Genomic DNA, 6,839 nt, shown 5'->3' with positions numbered 1-6,839 from the left:
GGGTAGCTCTCCCTGACCCGACACCTGGCCTGATCTTAACATCCCTCCTCAGTATTTATGTAGCACCCTATCAAGAACACATCACGCCATGTTGTAATGGCTTATCTACTGTCTCTCTCCTACTAAACTGCGAAATTGCTAAAAGCAGAACCACATCTCCTTATTCCCTGGCTTCTAGCACATAACCTGGAACACTCAACATTCAATGAAAGTAGATAAATGAGTGAATGAACAAGTACGTGTATACAGGAGCTGACTAAATATTATTAATAGAAACAACAAAATCATAAATGAAACAAGGACATAACATATTTAATAGCAAGCTATGTGGAAATGGGTCTTCTAAGAAAATGAAGGGTAATCAATGAGCGTTTTTTGCAGTAGAAATCAATAAATTCTTGTTAAGGCATTCTAGCCATGATTTGCATTCAAACAATAAGTGTGCTCCTCACAATTGCTTCCAAGTTACTCTGCGAAGCACTTAACAGAGGTGCTAAGCCTCTCCCTGTCAGCAGAGAGCCAAGGGCGAGAAAGTAAAGAACGTGCTTTTCTTTCAATGTCTTCCTGAAAAGCCTTTTCTGCTACAGAACTGAATCAGTCTGATCTTCTCTACAACTAGTGATGCTTTACAGTATTTTAAAAAACGCCACAGGGAAGCCAGTGCCTTTTATATGGTGAGGCTATGCCTATAGTCAGACCAAGTCACTGACTTGATGGAACTGGCCTGCCAGTAACTCGTCAGAGCTTAGATATGGTCTGCCAAAGATGATTAGGCAGAGAGCTCTAGTGCCTTTTATCTAGGCCTACAGAAAAAATGAGTCTCCCGGCTCTAAAAGCATAATCTATATGAGCATTACTATACATCAGTGTTTTTCAAATCTCTCTAACATGTCCCCATGTGATCCTGACCCGGTCACTTAAATACATGTGTACGACAAGTTTCTTGAATTACGTCCTCTCCTTTCTTCACTCCTATTCTACCCTATTAATTTTTTAAAAGTCCGCTTCACCCCATAAATTGATTTCTTCAACAATTAAAGGGTCCTGGTCACAGTTAGAGGAGCATCGCTTTCATAATCACGCTTTGCTGCAACATGGTGGGAAAAGTGAAATTGCAGTCTACAAACTCTGCAGTTTCATTATTATATCTGACTTTACTGTTTTCCCTAATTTATTTAACCCAGCTGATTGACTCAAATTTCAGACTTTTTAAATCAGCGTTTTATCAAATTTTATCTTTCAAGTTGTTTTTGTTTTGTTCTGTTGTTTCGTTTTGTGTGTGTGGTGGGAGGGAGTGATGGAGAGAAAAAGACCACAGACCACATGAGCTTTGTCTTAGAATTAAAGATAAATGAGACTTTAATGTCATCTAGATTAACAATCTTGAAACTTCATCTTGATTTTTGACTCTTTCATACATCCACTCAACAAATATTTTGTAGTGCTTACTGTCTGTCAAGTTCTGCAGTAGGCAGTTGGGGATTCAAAGATGAAATACAGGTTTCTGCCATAAATATGTTTATAATCTGAGAAGGGAGAGATGTGGGGAAAATTATGAAGTAATTATTTTGAAGAAGCAACCGGTTCTCTAGGTCTCTATTTCCCTATCCGAGTGAAACTGGTATCCCAGGGCAATAAATTATTCTGAGAAATGTTATAGTGATATTTAAATTCCACTTGATAGAAAAATAAATCTCTAGGCCAAGTAATTACACTATCTTTGTGGCCAAGAGTTGATTTGAGCTTAACTTAATTCTTCCCACCTGAACTAGTCAAGGCTTCCTCCAACCCACTCTCTCTTCTTTGGAGGGACCATTGGAAATTCTTAGTGATGCTCTGTGCATGTGAGGACTTGACACCTTAATAAATCTATTCTGCTAATCTTAGTGCATATACTGCTGTACTCTTGGACTGGGATTTATCTCATTTCCAAACAATTGTAATGCATAAAAGACTCAAGAAAACCAAGGTGTAAAGAACTTTAAGTGTGATTCAGTGCTTATTTGCTTTCCTCTCATGGAAGCTGGAAAAGGAGATTATCTTGTGTTTGTTAATAGTGATATAAAAATGCACGGCCAGAAGAACGAAATCCAAAAGCATGAATAAGCCCTTAATTACTTTCAAGAAAAAAAATGTATAAATAGACCACTTGCTGGGAAAAGATTTACATTTTACCTTATAAGTCATTTTAATGGCTCATGTTTGAACTGAAATGTGAGATATCTAAACTAGTGACTAAAAATACACAGAGTTCCTACTAGAACGGGAAAATTTAGCAGGGAGAGGAATAAGCAATGAGAATAAGTCTAAAGTATAGTCTGGTTTTTACTTGGTTTGAAGTCAAAACGAGCCAAATCAAACTACATTTGAGATTCTCAGTTGACTCTGTGCTGTTTCCAGTATCTACCCCTTGGGCATCTGCCCTGAGCTGCCCTTGGTCGTACTGTTCACAAACCCTGTGATTCTCGACTCCATTTCTCATCCTCAGGTCTCTTCTCCTCTGGGCGTGAGGTTTTAGGGCCTTTCTCACAGGATTAGACTGATGATTACAAGAGACCATGTAAATCCTGCTGCGCGGTAGGAACTCAAAAGGCAGTAGCATCTAAATTTTAATCTGAATTTGTTCTTTCTATTTTCTCTTCCTTGAATACATCATCCAGTCCCAATTGTCTTTCTTCAAAGATTACCAAACTCTTTCTCTACAGACCTCGATTCTGTCCTGAGTTGTGTGGCTTGCTGAATAGTCTCTCTCAGATAGAACACCTTCACCTCCAACTCAGCGTGTTTAGATTATTATATGTACCCCCCAAACCAGCTTCACATCCCATAGCTTCTTTTCCTCTGAATGATAGAATTATTCTTTTCAGTTGCCTAAGGTCAAAATACTGGTCTTTCTTCAATATCATTCTTCATTCCATTCATTCATTTTACAGCTATTTATTTTCTACACTGTGTCAGGCCCTGTGTTAGCACTGAAAAGACACCCAGTGATAAACAACCTGGACATTCAAACTCCTCAAAACACACCTTCTTCACTATTTTCTTCCACTGTGCCTCCATCAGCTCAACTTTCTTTTTATCTTGCACTGCCATCACCGTAGTTCAAGCCCTCACATAGCAGTTAAAACAAGCCTTTCAAGACTTCAGTGCATCCTGCACACTCCTCTAGGACTGGTACAGCTAACCCAGGACTTTCTCGTGTTTCCTCTTGCCTCTTGGCATAAACTCCTCAGCCGTCTATTAGGACCAAAATCACCTTTCCAATCTTATCTCCAGCACAGATCTTTGTAGCTCTCCTGTCCTGGAACACAACGGGGGCTTTTTTATTTCTTTGCTTTGGCTCAAATATCTTCCCTCAACCCCGAAACATAGAGAAACGTTCTTTTCTTCAGTCTTCTTTTCTTTTTTTGGTGGGGAAGAGTGACACTGACCTAACACCTGTTGCCAATCTTCCTCTTTTTCCTTGAGGAAGATTGCCACTGAGCTAAGATCTGTGCCCATCTTCCTCTATTTTGTGTGTGAGACACTGCCACAGCATGCTTGATGAGTGGCATGTAGGTCTGCGCCCAGGATCCAAACTAGTGAACCCTGGGCCGCCAAAATGGAGCACGTGAATTTAACCACTATGCTATTGGGCCAGCCCCTTTTCTTCACTCTTTAAAACTTTGCCCATATTTAAGACAGGCCCTATTCTCTTTTCTTCCCTAAAGCCTTAATAGAGCATTCTTAGCCAGGGGCTGACACATTCACTCATTCTGTATTTTATGGAAAAAAAAATCTTGCTGTATTTTATGGAAAAAAAAATCTTGAAATTTTCTCACTTATTAATCAGCATGTTTTGAAGTTCAAAGTACATTTATTTTCCTTAGCTTCACCACGAAGTTTTGAATAGACTGCTCAAAGTTTTTTACAGTTCATTGCTCTCTCTCCATATATATATAAATTTATATATATGTTTACATATATTTATATATCAATATACATTTATATATCTATATTTTTGTATACTGATCCATAAATCAATAGATAGATAGATTTGAGAGCATTATCCTGCTTGCATAAAGAGCACAATGTAATTTGGAAATTTTGTATTTGTAAAATGCAAATCATGTATTATGTTTGCATGTAAATAATTACTTGTAAAATCTAAATAAAGATGATTTGCCTCTATAGCCTTAAACAATATACCTCCAAAAGAGCTGAGATATGCAGAAAACAGAGAGGACTCTGAAGAAATCTGTAACTCTTGAACAAAGTCTTAGATCCTTGCAGTAGATAACTCAGTTCTTAAATTCAGTGAAATTTCACACTGAACTATACTTCTTTTCTGGAGCTAGGTCATGATTGATTTTTCTCCACACAACCAGCAGTAGATTAGGGAATTAATTAAGGCCAACCTACAATGTCTTCCCCGCTTCACCTCGCCTCCCTTCCAGCACCAGCCGCGTGGACAGAGGCAGCCCTGGGCAGGGGGCACCTCTCCTCCAGCGGGTGGAATGCGACAAACGCTGTGATTAACAGGCCTACGGGCTTATGTTCAGAGAAGGCTCCATTATGACCTAACAAATAAAGAGGATTCAAAGAAATCAATTGCAGTTAATCCTTCCAGCTGGTAACAAAATATGTACCAATTTTTTTTTTAAACCCACATTTAAAAAAATAGAGAACTGCACTATAGTCTGAAAAAATGTCATAAAACTAACACATTTAGAGTTCGAAATTTATAATTTCACATGGGATAAATTACCCTTTGGTACTTTTATACATTTCTTTGAAGTAGCTTTATTCCTGAAAAAGTTTCTATTACAAATATTTGTAAATTGAAATATGCACTCAGACACGACTAGAAGGTTGTTTTGCGGGTAAGAAAGATTTTAAAGTAAAACGCGCTTTTTTTTTTTTGCCATTTATATAGTACACTTTAATATATGTGGTATATAAGGTTGTGGTCACTTGTTTCCTGCCACTAAGAAACAAAAAACTTTCACTTTTTAAAATGTTGAAAATTGCTTTTCAAAACTTTTAAAATGTGATTTCTACAACTCCTTCCCTGGATGCACCCTCTGCTTCCTTTCAACCCTAAACATGCTGACCATCACTTCTGCCCATCTCCAGTCCCTGCCTAACTCAGTCTGTTACTCTCTCACTTGCTGGCTTATTTCCCATGCAAAATAACTCATGATTTGATTAACACCTGTTTCCATCACCATGTAGTTACTTCAGGAGTGCCTAGCCCTGAGGGTCGAGTTTGCGCCTACGTTTCCAATTGAAGTTGCAAGTTCATGAAACAAGGAGGGAAAGGGAAAGATGAAGGAGGGTTTCCTTTCCTTTCCAATGAAAACACCCAAAAGTTCTTCCCTACAGCGCTGCCTGATCACGTGACAATAGTGGAAGTCTAGTTAAAGGCACTATTTAAAAACTATCAAAACAAAGCTTTTTAAGATGGTTTTCCATACCTTTGATGATCCTGCCTCTGCTTGCTTTCCTTAGGCTTCCTCTCTCCCTGCCATGTCTCTGAAACGTCATGCCTCACCAACATCCAACTGCTTCCAGTGTCATAAAGGCGTCATGTTCTCTCTCCATTTGTGCTCTGTGCACATGCTTTTCATCTTGCCTCAAACTATCTCCAGTATCATTTCATCTTTTCTTACTCATCCATAGCAGTCACCAGGTTTGTCATCACATTCAGAATGTAGGTAAGGATGCTCCCCACCTTGCTCCCATTATATCCCTGAAACTCTATGTTAATTGTCTATTTAATTGCTTAATCCTCCACCCACATTTGCCTTGAAGCCCCAGATCCAAGACTGGCACCTGACATTAAGAAAGCACTCATAGGGGCTGCCCTGTGGCCAAGTGGTTAAGTTCATGCACTCTGCTCCATGGCCCAGGGTTTCACTGGTTCTGATCCTGGGCGCAGACATGGCACCGCTCATGAAGCCATGCTGAGGCGGTGTCTCACATGCCAAAACTAGAATATACAACTATGTCCTGGGGGGCTTTAGGGGGAATAAGGAGGGAAAGTCAAACAAACGAAGATTGGCAACAGATGTTAGCTCAGGTGCCAATCTTTAAAAGAAAAAAAAGCAAGCATTCACAAGCACTTTTTGAATGAAATAATGAACTAATGCATGTGTGAGTAGATAAAGTTATGAATGAATGTATCTCTGAGCCCACCGTGGATTCTATTGCACTTCCCTCTACACTATGATTGGTTTTCCAGCCCCCTGATGTGTGTGCTTCTGTGTGTAGACATGCTTTGGATGTGGAAAGAAGGGTTGTTTGTTGTGCCTTATCCTTAAAAACTTCCTTCTTGAGTGCAAGCTCTTGCGGCTGTGAATTTGGTATAACAGCAGAGGAATATGCAGACTAAGATGTCAGGGGACCCCAGGAGTTATGTTCTGCAGAGCCAGCCCAAGTTTATAGGGAGGCCCTTGTCCTTCACTAATTTCTGAAGAACAGCCGACTTCCTTTACTTCTTTCCTAAACAACAATTACATTTAGGGCACAAACTTATCCTTGCTTGATTGTCTCCTTGGTGAGGGGAAGGGGCTGCAGGAGAAGCTTATCCCCACATGTCTTTCAGACAGGCCTCTGCTCAAGAGCTTCTTAATATTTTGGTGTCAATATGGAATTTTGAAAATGTTAAAAATATGTTCTGTGTACTTATATAGAATGAAAATGTTAGAGGATTTTATTCAACTCCTCAATTAGTGAGAGAACCAGGAAGATGATAAAGCCAGATCTAAGAACATCTGAGGAAGAGGAGTTTGAATATATCCTTGGGAAATGGATTTAAAAAGCAGAATATTAGGGGCGGGCCCCGTGGAGTAGTGGTT

Source organism: Equus przewalskii, chromosome 16, assembly GCF_037783145.1.
Source record: "Equus przewalskii isolate Varuska chromosome 16, EquPr2, whole genome shotgun sequence".
NCBI classification, from domain to species: Eukaryota; Metazoa; Chordata; class Mammalia; order Perissodactyla; family Equidae; genus Equus; species Equus przewalskii.
The sequence above is the reverse complement of the archived record's forward strand: the minus strand, read 5'-3'. Positions refer to the sequence as shown.